Below are 14502 nucleotides of genomic sequence, written 5' to 3' on the forward strand. Positions count from 1 at the left end.
TTTTCTTCAATTCCATTAAGCATCTCTGGTCCTCTGTGATAATGTTATTGAGATAACACAGTAATTTCACTTGGTCATTTCTGACGTCATCAACATTAACATTGGTTTCTGTTTCTTCCATATTTTTCCAAAGTACCATTAGTTTCGTTTTTCATTTGTTCCCTTTAAATTTCCATAGTTTCAGAGTGTCTCATAGGACTCCCAGCATTATATTCATTCCTTTTTCGGTATCTGCAACTGTTATGAGTCATAAGCCAATCTGTCTTTTATTCCATTTGTCTAATCCTTCATGATGTGAAAAGCTTCCTCAATGACCATATTTAATAAGTATGGCTTCAAATGGCTCTGAGCACTATGGGACTTAACATCTGAGGTCATCAGTCCCCCAGAACTTAGAACTACTTAAACCTAACTAACCTAAGGACATCACACACATCCATGCCCGAGGCAGGATTCGAACCTGCGGCCGTAGCGGTCGCGCGGTTCCAAACTGCAGCGTCTAGAACCGCATGGCCACTCCGGCCGGCCGTTGGAAGTCCTCTGAATAAATATTCAGCCATGCTGCCTGTACAGTCATCCATAATTGCGAAAGTGTTGCCAGCGCAGGATTTTGTGCACGAACTGCTCTCTAGATTATGTCCCATAAATGTTCGATGGGATTGATGCTGCGGGATATGGATGGCCAAATCATTCGATCTAATTGTCCTGAATGATGTTAAAACTAATAGCGAACAATTGTGGCTCTCTGACATGGTGCATTGTCATCCACACAACTTGGGGAATGTGAAGGACAATGAATGGCAGCAAATGATCTCCCAGTAGCCGAACATAGCCATTTCCAGCCAATGATAGGTTCAGTTCGAGCATAGGACCCAGTCTATCCCATGTAAACACAGCCCACACCAATTATGGACCCACCACCAGCTTGCACAGTGCCTCGTTGACAACTTAGGCCCATGGCTTCGTGGGGTCTGCGCCACACTTGAACACTACAATCAGCTATTACCAGCAAAAATCGGGACTCACCTGATCCAACCGCGGTTTCCAGTCGTCTAGGTCCAACCGATAAGGTCACGAGCCCAGGAGGGACAACGTCGTGCTGTTAGCAAACGCACAAGCTTCGGCCGTCTGCTGCCATAGCCCAATGAAGCCGAATTTCGTTCCACTGTCTTAACGGATACGTCCGTCGTGCGTCCCACGTTGATTTCGGCAGTTATTGTACGCTGAGTTGCTTGTCTGTTAGCACTGACAAATCTCCACAAACGCCGTTGCTCTCGATCGTGAAGTGAAGGCCGCGGCCACTGCGTTGTCAGTGGTGAGACGTAATGCCAGAAATTTGGGATTCTCGACGCACTGTTGGCCATGTGGATCTCTGAATACTGAATTTCCGATCGATCTCCGAATTGGTATGTCCCATGCGTCTAGCTCCCACTACAATTTCCCGCCCAAAGCCTGTTAATTCCCATCGTGCGGCCATAATCACGTCCGAAACGATCTCAGATGAATCACCTGAATACGAATAACAGCTTCGCTAATGGACTGCCCTTTCACAAGTTGTGTCCGCGAAACTACCGCAATCAGTATATGTGCATATCGCTGTCTGACATTTGTCATCTCTGTGTGTAGTTGGTGCAGTGGACTGTTTCTGCTATTTTAGGTATGGTCTTGCATTGTGCGAAACCCTTAGGCTTTTGTAGAAGTCCACTAGGTCCTATTACTGTGAATAATTGGTCTTTCATGCTGTTACCTAACTTTTTTCAGCAGTTCTGCAGGGATGTCGTCAACACTGTTTGCTTTTCCTTCTTTGAGACTCCAAGGGGCATCTTGATATTCATGTTTCGTGATCGGGGACCTTTCATTTCTCTTTGACTCTCATTGGAGTTTTCAGTTAGATTATTTTCATTCTTGAAGTTCTTATCATAGTACAATTCTCCTACGTATTCTTTCCAACGAACACATGCCTCGTCCTTATCTATCAGTAATATTCCCTCTTTATTTCTTACTACTTCTGATTTGTTTCTAAGTTTCTGCTGACTGTCTGATCTCCTTATAAACTTCATAATGTTTTGCCTTTAACGGTCTTCCTCTAACTCTTCAGCAAAGTTTTGTACCCTTTCTCTTTCTCTTCTCTGCATTTGTTTGTGATGCAGTTTTTACCAGTTACGTAGTCATCTACATTGTTTTCTTTCCGGAGCTTATTCCTTTCCTGAGTACGTTAGTATTTCTCCCCTCATCCAAGATTTTTGGAGCTACCGTTTACTTTTTCCTAAAATCTCGTTTGTTGCTTCAGTTATTCTCATCTCTTTGTTATTTCTCTGCATTGACTCATCACTTCCATTTGCTATTTTATTGATTCTTTCTTCAAAACTCATCTCTGTTCCTTCTGCTTTCAGTCCTTCTACTCGCCATTACCTTTTGTGTAGTGTCGTGCTTCTTTCAAATTTAATCTTGCACATAGCTAACACAGTGAGGTTGTTATGTATGGACCTGGATAGATGTGAAATGAGTGTATCTGATTCCTGTCCCTGTCCTTCGTCCCCTAGGTAATCTGACAGTAATCGTCTAGTATCTTGCGCCTGTGATATCTATCATCTTCTGAGAAGAACTTCACATAATGTGTTTATTTTAACCATATCGGTTTGATTGTAGAGCTCTACCTAATTTTCACCTCTTCCATTTGTCTGCCCTAAGCCACAGATTCGTATGGTCTTATTGCCGGTGCGGGATCCCTGCAACATTTCCTTCTTTATTATTAGTTTCTAATATTTAAATATCTTCAAACACAATCTCCACTTCTTCCAAATTGTGAGCCCATGAATTACGATCATGTTAACACGTATAATCTTCATTTTAACCATTATTAACGGGTCGCTTCTATGTCAAGTATTGCAAACATTATTTGAGAGGTTCCTTCTCCTTAAACTGCCACCCCATGCTTTCCTCTTTTCTCATCGCAACTGTAATTTAGTCTAAACTCGTCGCTGTGAAAATCTTCATTTCTTCCCAACCTTTTGTCTCATAAATATATTTATATATGTTCCGTGTTCCCAGCTTCATGGCGGTTTTAGACGGATTTTGTTTCATAATGACCTGCGAAGCCCTCTTAAATCTTCTGTCAGTTCTTGGGTTCCGTTATTCATAATCAGTATTTAATTCCTCGTTAATGCCAGCTACTGTGGTTGTGTTCTACTTGTGATGTCATCAAAATCTTTAATGGAGGTGTTTCCCGCTGCCTTCTCTATTATATGCTGTTGACAAAGATACAACTGGTTCATCCACCTTTAGGGGAGATTTCTCATCACCCCAAGGACGACAAAGTGCCTGGTCGTCAATTCGCTCATCTACCCTAGGAGGAGTCTTTTGGCGACATTGAGGGGGGCCACTCGTTCCCCTTTTACTCGACTTTTACGACGGGCGGAGATTACCATGGATCAATTCTAATCCGCAACCCTACTGGTAGAGATTGTGTAGCTGTGGATTAATTTTGTAGATTACAACGGAAATGAGTGAGAGAAGAACCTCTTTGTCTGCAAGTGGTGTGACTCCGCCGTTGGTAGCGAATTACCAACATACGTGATTTCGCATTTCGCTGAATAGACAAGTGCTCATTGATACGGTTAAAAAAAATTAAATGAAAGTTTATAACATGTCATGAGTAGTAAATAGTAACACAAGCAATACGCTGACAAACTTTTCTTTTTAGGCATATTGGGAGTTAGATTTCGAACATGTTTATTTTACTAAAATAACTTCAGGATGTTTGTAGTCTTCCGTTTAGTTTTTTTAGTCTGTTACTATTCATTGTCTTCAACTGACGGTGACTTCAACGTCAGTGTGAACAATTTTCTTATCGGTATGTCGGTTGTACATCGTTCTGGTGTTATTGTAATTAATTTTCAGGCCAACTATGACTTTCTCTATTAATTTCCTCCATTTGTTGTTGAAATTTACCTGTACTTGAAGCAAACGGCAGAGTGTTGACAGTAAAGCGGGAGTGGTTCAAGTGGTGATAACGTTCGTTATTAATTTTCGCTGTATAAAAATGTGAAATATTAGCCTAAAACTGCTGATAATAGTGTTGGTGATACAATAACCACAAGTCTCACTACACTTTCAGATCTCAGTTTGTTACTATTATGACAAATTTCAGAAAAAGCTGAAACTTTAACGTAAATGCAATTCAGTATAGTGACTTTCGGTGGTCCAAAGTGCAGTTCCGAACATGCTATTAGTACAAATTTTGTCACAACTACGTCAAAAGATTTATCAAAATCTGAGTTCATGAGTAGTAGTAATCATGCTCATTTCTCCGTTCTACGTGATCTTTTACGACTAGCAAGTGGTCCATGGTACTATTTCCAATTCGAAAGCTTTTTCCTGATTAAAACCCGATTTTTCTTGTATGTGATTAATTTTAGGTAATAATTATTGCATATATTTTATATTATGAAGCGGAGACAGGTAAGTTTATAGTTGTTTATATCCTGTCGGTCTTCTTTAAAGGGAAGTATAACAATTACACCATTGCTCCAGTTTAGAAGAATTGTCTTCCTTGACAAAAATTTTGTCAGTCTGTTTTCTTATTACTATGTTTCCAGTATTATCATTTCACTTGAAACAATCTTTCAGCACCATTCCTATCTTCATATCTCGAAAGGTTACACCAACTATTCTGGCGTTATTTCCAGGATATGACTGATTGCCTCATTAAGGAGCTGTATTTCTTACTCATCTGTTGAACTAAAATGATGAAAAAAAAAATTATAACCACTGCCCAGCACGACACTGATGACATTGCGTGCAATAGTGCGATGAGGAAGGCATATAAGCCGGCAGAGACGAATGGTTAAGCATTCTAGCGACGATACGCGCGGCAAATGGCGAAGTCGACAGTCATAAGCGACTTTGACAAAGGACGAATATTTATGGCCCGGCATCCTGGAACGAGCATCTCGGAAACGACTATTCTGATCACCTGTACGCGCGCTCCTATCGTGAGTATCCGTGCAAACTGGTTGACGGACGTTGAAACCACGTGTAGCCGACACGGAGTTGGATGCCCGTTGTTAATCACAGAACGTAATGATTGGAGTCTTGCGCTTTCCATGAAACAGTGTGGGCGACGATCAGTGGCATATCTGACAACAGAGGAAAATGCTGGTGCTGGCACAAATGTTTCGAAGCACACCGATCAGCAGAAGTTGTTAAATACGAGGAACCGCAGCACACGCTGCCTACAGGTTCCCATGTTGACCCAGCAACATTGATTACGCTTCCAGCTGAACAATGGATCAGTGGCAAAATGACGCTTGATAGGATAAATCTCGTTTCTTGTAACGCCAAGTAGACGATCGTTTACGGATAAGCCGCCATCCAGGATATCGGCTGCTCGAAACATGCACCACGCCAAACACAGGTTGGTGGTCGCAATATCTGATATGGGGGATATTCTCCTGGGTTTATGTGGGACGTTTAACAGTAATCACAGACTCCACGACAGCTAAGGAACTACTTGAAGATTACTGCGGACCTTCTTAAACGCTTCAAGCTTGTATTCTCCCTACGGCATTGGCAACTTCCAGCAGGACAGCTTTCCGTGTCACAAGGCCATCACTGTTGGTTCAAATGGCTCTGAGTACAATGGGACTTAACATCTGTGGTCATCAGTCCCATAGAACTTACACTACCGGCTACTAAAATTGCTACACCACGAAGATGAAGTGCTATAGACGCGAAATTTAACCCAAAGGAAGAAGATGCTGTGATATGCAAATGATTAGCTTATCAGAGCATTCACACAAGGCTGGCACCAGTGGTGACCCTACAGCGTGCTGATATGAGGAAAGTTTCCAACCGATTTCTCTTACATTGTTGTGGTGCCTCGTGTAAGGAGGAGCAATGCGTACTAACAAGTATCCGACTTTGATAAAGGTCGGATTGTAGCCTATCGCTATTGTGGTTTATCGTATCGCGACATTGCTGCTCGCGTTGGTCGAGATCCAATGACTGTTAGCAGAATATGTAATCGGTGGGTTCAGGAGGGTAATACGGAAAGCCGTGCTGGATCCCAACGGCCTCGTCTCGCTAGCAGTCGAGATGACAGGAATCTTATCCGCATGGCTGTAACGGATCGTGCAGACACGTCTCGATCCCTGAATCAACAGATGGGGACGTTTGCAAGACGACAACCATCTGCACGAACAGTTCGACGACGTTTGCAGCAGCATGGACTATCAGCTCGGAGACGATGACTGCGGTTACCCTTGACGCTGCATCACAGACAGGAGCGCGTGCGATGATGTACTCAACGACGAACCTGGGTGCACGAATGGCAAAACGTAATTTTTTCAGATGAATCCAGGTTCTGTTTACAGCATCATGATGGTAGCATCCATGTTTGGCGACATCGCGGTGAACGCACATTGGAAGCGTGTATTCGTCATCGCCATACTGGCGTATCACTCGGCGTGATGGTATGGGGCGCCATTGGTTACACGTCTCAGTCACCTCTTGTTCGCATTGACGGCACTCTGAAAAGTGGACGTTACATTTCAGATGCATTACGACCCGTGGGTGTACCCTTCATTCGATCCCTGCGAAACCCTACCTTTCAGCAGGGTAATGCACGACCGCATGTTGCAGGTCCTGTACGGGACTTTCTGGTTACAGAAAATGTTAGACTGCTGCCCTGGCCAGCACATTCTCCAGATCTCTTACCAATTGAAAACGTCTGGTCAATGGTGGCCGAGCAACTGGCTCGTCACAATACGCCAGTCACCACTCTTGATGAACTGTGGTATCGTGTTGAGGCTGCATGGGCAGCTGTACCTGTACACGCCATCCAAGCTCTCTTTGACTCAATACCCAGGCGTATCAAGGCCGTTATTACGGCCAGAGGTGGTTGTTCTGGGTACTGATTTCTCAGGATCTATGCACCCAAATTGCGTGAAAAAGTAATCACATGTCAGTTCTAGTATAATATATTTGTCCAATGAATATCCGTTTATTATGTGCATTTCTTCTTGGTGTAACAATTTTAATGGCCAGTAGTGTAGAACTACTTACACCTACCTAACCTAAGGACATCACACATATCTATGCCCGAGGCAGGATTCGAACGCGCGACCCTGGCGGTCGCGCGGTTCCAGACAGAAGCGCCTAGAGCCGCTCGGCCACACCGTCCGGCATCCAGCATTATTCTGCAGTGATTTAAGAAGCACGATATTGAACTCAGGTTGTTACACTATGCGATCAAAAGTATACGGGCACCTGGCTAAAAACGACTTACGAGTTCGTGGCGTCATCTGACGGTAATGCTTGAATTCAATATGGTGTTGGCCCATCCTCAGCCTTGATGACAGCTTCCACTCTCGGAGGCATACGTTCAATCAGGTGCTAGAAGATTTCTTGGAGAATGGAAGCCCACTCTTCACGGAGTGCTGCACTGAGGAGAGGTATCAATGTCGGTCGTTGAGGTCTGGCACGAAGTCGGTTTTCCAAAATACGGAGCAGCCACTCTACCATGAAACCCAAGTTTTCTCACCTCCCACCTAAGTGGACCCTGATGCAGTTTGTAATTCCTGTGTGATGGTGTGGATAGATGTCTGCCTATTACATATTACGACCCTCTTCGACTGTTGGCGGTCTCTCTTAGTCAACACAAGAGGTCAGCCTGTTCGCTTTTGTGCTGTACGTTTCCCTTCACGTTTCCATTTCACTATCATATCGGAAACAGTGGACCTAGGGATGTTTGTGAGTGTGGAAATCTCGCGTATGGATTATGATACAAGTGACACCCAATCACCTGACCACGTTTGAAGTCCGTGAGTTCCCCAGAGCGCCCCATTCTGCTCTCTCATGATGTCTGATGACTACTGAGATGGCTGATATGGAGTATATGGCAGTAGGTGACAGCACAATGCAACTAATATGAAAAACGTATGTTTTTTTGGGTTGTCCGGATACTTTCGATCACATAGTGTATCTGTTCCACCATTTTCACCTGTTGTGAACCCGATGGAGCACACGTGTGACGCTTTCGGGTCACGGCTCGGAGCCCACAGGCCTCCAGTCCGTTATATAACAGAGCTGCATACCTGTGCGTAGCCATTTAATGTCACATACCTCTGGGAATCTTTTAATTGTGGAATCCGTATCATGCAGAATTGCTGCTGCATTGCAATCCAAATGTGGAGCGGCACTCTCTTAAGCGAGTGACTGTAATTTTTTGGGCTCATCTGTTCAAAGCAACATTCGAAATTTGTAGTTTTGTCTCTCTTGCCATGTTGGTATGAAATTCATTCTGTAACGTACTGTTGTTACTTAATTTTATAATGTACACTTCCGTAGTCATAAATTAACGTAATCGCCATTTCTGATTTCTTGCCTGATGAGTTGGTTTGTAGTTTTGTAACTGCCTCTGCTCTGACCATACAGCACTAAAAACGACCTACATTTTAAGGTCGCTGAAACCCATCACATATTCAGAGTTTTCTTACTGATCGTTAAAATGTAGTCGATTTAAATTTTTCATTTTGTCCTTATCAAACTCATTTCCTATAAGTTGCCTTCTAGCTGATTGTGTTACGGACAAAAATGTAACTCACTCGGCAAACTGTACTAACGTAACAAAACTTTAACTTACGCAGTCGTACCAAAATTCTTTCCCGGAAATCTCCTTCTGTCCTACTCTGGCATTAATATCCAACATAATTGTATCATAATCGTCTTGGTAGTCATTTATTAGTTTCTGCTTAATAATCATGTTAGCTCTGCAAACTAAGTGCAAGTAATTGCTACAATGAGTACCACAGCCAGGTAAGGGGTAACCAATAGGCGTTGATTTGATCGTTTGGTTGGTATTCATTTCCTCATTAGCCGTCTCTACCATTCGTGCTGCAATGAGTTCATGAATGATGTCGTGACCTAAGTAATATATCAGCACAAACGAGGCATTGTTCAGCACAAAACTCTACAACAAGCAATGAATTTGACATGGCTATAATAAAACCACACTTATTCGTAAAGAATTCCAACATAAACTCAGTGATTCACTGTTCCTGTTCACCGAAATTGATGCAGAAATCACGGCTCACAATCAGACATATTCCCTAATTCTGCATACGGCCAACGAATACCCATTGTGTTGACGTAAACACATCAGAATACAACCATAGGATCGGCAACTCCGTAAATAAGGAACATAAAGTAATACCAACGTAAAAATTGAACTATGCGCCCCAGTTTTTGTTCTGACACCGAAAACGACATCCCAAAATGACTGACAATGTTGACGGAACCAGTGCCTTCCATGGTCCTCAGCATACAGCTGAAGTCGATCAATGGGGAGCCGCCTGTTCTCGCTGTCAATCATTTAATCTGTTAAAACTATAAACTATAATAATATTACTTAATGGTTCACAAACCAGAAACTTCTGTCTTAGTAGTAGTGTGTCAATGGTATGCGTAAAGTAGTTTCGAGTAAGAGTATGCATCTAAGGTTGGGGTGTCTATTTGATTTAACTATTTAAATATCAGTTTGTCTTTGAAACTCCTACAAATCCAGCGTTGTAAAAATAAATCTCTTTTTACTCTTAAACAAAGAGAGCGTGAACACACTCGTGTTAACTGCGTACTCTTACCCGCACAGCCAAGTAATAGCATGCGTTCAGTCTGGATAGAGTTCTCACGTGAAACTGGGAGTAGCCTTCACACCGCCGGCTTGGGTGACCGAACGGTTCTAGGCGCTAAAGTCTGGAACCGTGTGACCGCTACGGTCGCAGGTTCTAATCCTGCCTCGCGCATGGATGTGTGTGATGTCCTTAGGTTAGTTAGGTTTAAGTAGGTCTAAGTTCTAGGGGACTGATGACCTCAGAAGTTAAGTCCCATGGTGCTCAGAGCCATTCGAGTCTTCACCACTCCGAGGCAATCTCGAAGTCGTCGGTGCGCACTCCACGGGAATGAGGTAGTCTGACGCAGTCTATAAGGAGGATTGTTTCAGAAATAACAAGTGTCAGTGCTTACTGCCCTGGCTAAATGGCTAACACCGAACGGAAACTTAAAAAAAATAGTCATCGTCTCACCGTTATTAAATGTAATCCAACCATCCTAAAATTCACATCCTCGCTCTGCTGACATTTTTCGTAATTAGTTTTCCTACGAGCTATGAGCATTTTGCTTTTCACAGAAGTAGTTCTTTTTTTGCTCAAGAAAATCCTGTCTCGTCCCTTTGGTTTTCGTTGTCCACCTTATTCTTATCCTTACCCTTTTGTTTGTTGGAGAGCATCCTTTATCGTTAACGCGGAGACGATCTTCGATATCTGGTTACCCCCCCCCCCCCCCCACTTCTGTCAGTAGCAGAGGGCAGATGTCAGAATTAGGAGTGTCCACCGGCACTCTAGCACTCTCGTAGTTGCTGGCAGGGTTTCCTGCGCTGGCCCACTGTCTCCGGTGGTGTCGCACTTGATCTAAACTGCAGGTTCCACTCTTGCCGTTACACAAGAGGGAACAAAATCATCCTCCTAATTAACATTACTTCATATACTTTTGCTGCCTTCATTACGGTAGCTGTCTGACAGCACTTCTGAATAAAGCTGCTCAGTGGTGAGTACTCTTAGCTGGAAGGTCTCTAGATGGCAAACGTATAGTTGGATCTCACCACATGACAGAGCTTGTGCCGAGTGTGCAACGGAGCAATACCATGTAGCACAGCACAGATCATGTAATAAATTAAAACACTGACTGGTTAAAACTGCGTAAATTACTAGGTGCATACGTTGATTTTGATTCTAAGGAAACCGCTTTCTTATTACAACACCAAGAAAGAATAGAGGAGCAACAGCAACGTCCGGTCTTTGTGACTAGCAAATTCCCGATTCCCGCCAAGTGCAGCAACATAGAAAACTTGGAGTCCGTGCTTTCAGATAATGCTTACTCTTGACCGAACTTCACTTCTTGCCTATCACTGCATGAATGCGTTACGCTATGCAGCAAGGCTTAGTGCCAAATTTTGGCTGTTCAGAGATGAAGCACCTCCGCTGAACCTTGCCGCCTGGCTATCAGTTGGCACCCAAGAGGAGTCTATCATGTTAGCCCCTGCGGCGTCATATTGCACACAATCCTATCCCAAGCTGTACTTCCCTGCAAGGTAGCCAGACTTGAATGGAAATTCCAAGCTTGGAGAACTAGATAAATTGTATGTTGGTTTGATAAATCACACGCAACAACTCTACACCTTACACTGCAATACGACAGTCATATAACATCGCAAGCTGTGCTGAACGATCCTCAAAACAAATATCAAAATTAATCTCTGTAGAATCGTACAGTGCAACAGAAAATGCACGTTTCATATACATCTGCAGGAGATATCAGCTGAGGATCTTGCAGTCAGGAGGTAAATCACAGTGGCATAATCGCAAGCCGCTTCCTCTCTCACTTTGAGCATAATACTGTCTGTTTTAATACAGAAAAATCCACCGTGAAATGAGAACAGCATGTTATAGGCCTAGTTGCAAAGTACGTCTGTGAACTTACGCTGAAATAATTACAGGTTCCGTACAGTTTCAGCCAATCTCTCTTCCTATTAAAGCTGCAATAGTTTATTAGGGTTTTTGTTGGCTGCACTATGTGCCAGGAGGATTACGTATTATTGATATCTCTTTTTCCCTGTTTGCGTAGAAACATGATGGAAAACACGCTTTCGCGCAGCGGAATTTGTCCAGATTTGATTGATGTCGGTACTAGTCGTCTCGTGTAGCCGGCTATAGTGGATGGTAAGAAGGCCAGCTGGGAGTGGCGAGGACTTTCCAAAAATGGAGCAGCGCCAATTTACACATGCTACCTACCCTCATTTCTTTTCTCTTCCTGTCGGAGCACAACCTGTTTCTCGTCCCCATCGTGTAACATATCATCGATATCAATGCCGCCGTTTTACGCAACTTAAAAAAAAAACTATAACAGAATACAAATCGCTCTGTACGTATTCTGCGATTAGATATTGGAAGGAAAACATTAGAAATCAGAGGATTAGGCTCACATAAGATTAGATAAACGCAGGTGCGCACACTACATTAATCGTGGAAATGAAATAGGTCCTCAGCACTGTCGTAGCCTCTACACACAGATATTTTCATCGTGCTGGAGGATGCAGAACGGAGGCTCACGTGAGGAGCCGTGGTGCCACTCCTGTTTCTAAACTTGTCGCATGGCGCTCCATTGTCAGTGCACCTCTCACTGTCGCCGCGCCAGAGAAAGCCACAATTGTCAGCGAATTGATGTACTGTGCTTCTCCAAACGTGGTCGCACTCTCCATATGGATACTTGTTCTGCTGCAAACGAACCCATCTCCCGATTCAAGGTGCCCGACGTGACTGCAAGACGCTTGACGACCGGGAGGACAATATCTGCCCTCTCGGGCGCTAGTTACCTGTTAAGACCCTGAAAGGCTTCAGAGTATGGCCTTCCTGCCTGCCCGGCTAGCCGCGCGGTCTAACACGCTGCTTCCCGAGCAGGAAGGCGTACCGGTCCCTAGCACGAATTCGCCCGGAGGATTAGTGTCGAGATCCGGTGTGACGGCCAGCTTGTGGACGGTTTTTAAGGCAGTTTTTCATCTACCTCATCGAATGCGAGCTCGTTCGCTGTATTGCGCCTCAGTTACGCTATGTCGGCTTTTGCTGCGCAAACGCTGTCTCCACGTACGCGTACACCATAATTACTCACCACCCAAACATTTGGGGTTACACTCGTCTGGTATGAGACGTTCCCCAAGGAATGGTGGGCGGGGGGGGGGGGGGGGTTGTGCCCACTGGGGCGGCGGTGAGGTGGGTGGACTGTTTTGGCATGTTGTGGGGTTGAGAACCACAGAGGATTACGGCGGAAAGAAGCCTCTCCGTCGTTTCTAGGTCCCCAGTTTGATACACAATACACACAAACACAATGACCTTTCTTAACCCATCGTCTCCATATTACACGTGTCGCCGTATCTCGAGAAATACGAACACGTAAACCACGGTCTCGATAGGTCAAGTATCCTGCACGTGCTGGTAGAACATTCTTGTTCTTACAGTAGGCATAACTCGTTCTTCACACAAACAACCTGTATTTAAATGTGATTTCCGAATAGGAAACATGCTATGTAAACCTCCCTTACACACAGAATTTTGATGGCGTTCCATTCTTTTGAGGTTGGACAGAAATGCCACGCATTTGCCTAACAAACTATGTTGCACACCTCGTGCCAGTTTAAAGTTCGTTGAACGCCATCCTCACGGCGTTGCAATTTTAATGGCCAACAGTGTAATTCGGCAAAGTCACAGTTGTAGTGGTGACTGACTTGTTCTCGTGACTAGGAACAGTTAACAGTAGCGCACGCAGCTGTGTCGAACAGCTGGTGATTATGGGCCGGGGAGGCTGAACATCTGAACCTTAATGCGGCAAGTTGTGGGAATGCAGTTGCTTGCGAGAGCTGACACAATGGCTTGCTATTCATATCATTCAATTTATTGGCAGTCATAAGGAGCAACGATTGGTTTATCCGACATGGGTAATGAAAAGTACCTTCAGCAAGTCGTAGCTAAGAATATGGCCTATGGTATTTTGTTGCAGAAGAACAGAGAAGGTGCCGAGAGTAGCGGGATTAGAATATATACTCCAAATAAGTTTAATGTTCACGATAAGTATTTTATTGCTTTTTTGAATAACTTTCATTAGCAAGTGGTATCTGCGATACTATTAACAGTGAAAGGAACTACACCGTGCAAACACTTCACGATTTTTGTCACAACACGTCTCCAATCCGAAAGCCAATGTGTGGTGTATTTCACATTGTGAACCAGAATTTCCCTTCCTGTTCCGTTCTTGGTAGCAACTCGGGGACAAAGGATTGCTGATACAATTACCGTGACTTCCCTAATCGGGAATAGTGATGTCCTGGAAAGTGGGCACGAACAATTTTGAGAGCACCAATCTCTACGACGTAATCACAAAAGCTCTCAAGAAAGCTGTGCTGTGATATATATCAGTTCAGCTCAATAACCCGATAATTTGCGTATTTTCATCTACATAGCCTTTTACTGAAGTTCACTGCAGCCCACTGTACCCCACAAGACGTTGCAAATTTACTGTTACTCTTAAATTCTCGACAGAATACCAGAAGTGATGGCAGAATAGACTCTGGGCTGGCAATATAGGAGACAGCAGTTCTAATCAGTCATCCTAATTTTTTTTTGCGTTTAGTATTCCTTAGCCGCTTTAGTTAAATGACGGTACGATCCAGACTGAGCTGCCCGTCATTCTCCAGTTGGAGTTAGCGCCCCGCCCTGGTGCCCACGTCGTCGTCAGCATGTTAAACTGTGATCATTCTCACTTCGAATCATGAGTCTCTGAAACGAGACTAAGACGTATGATTAACATCTAGTCCGATAAATAAATTACGTCAGCGACTCCTGAGTAAAGGAATTTTATTAACCATTTGATACACGTGTAATAAAATGTTACTGCCCG

Source organism: Schistocerca nitens, chromosome 3 (assembly GCF_023898315.1).
Source record: "Schistocerca nitens isolate TAMUIC-IGC-003100 chromosome 3, iqSchNite1.1, whole genome shotgun sequence".
NCBI lineage: Eukaryota > Metazoa > Arthropoda > Insecta > Orthoptera > Acrididae > Schistocerca > Schistocerca nitens.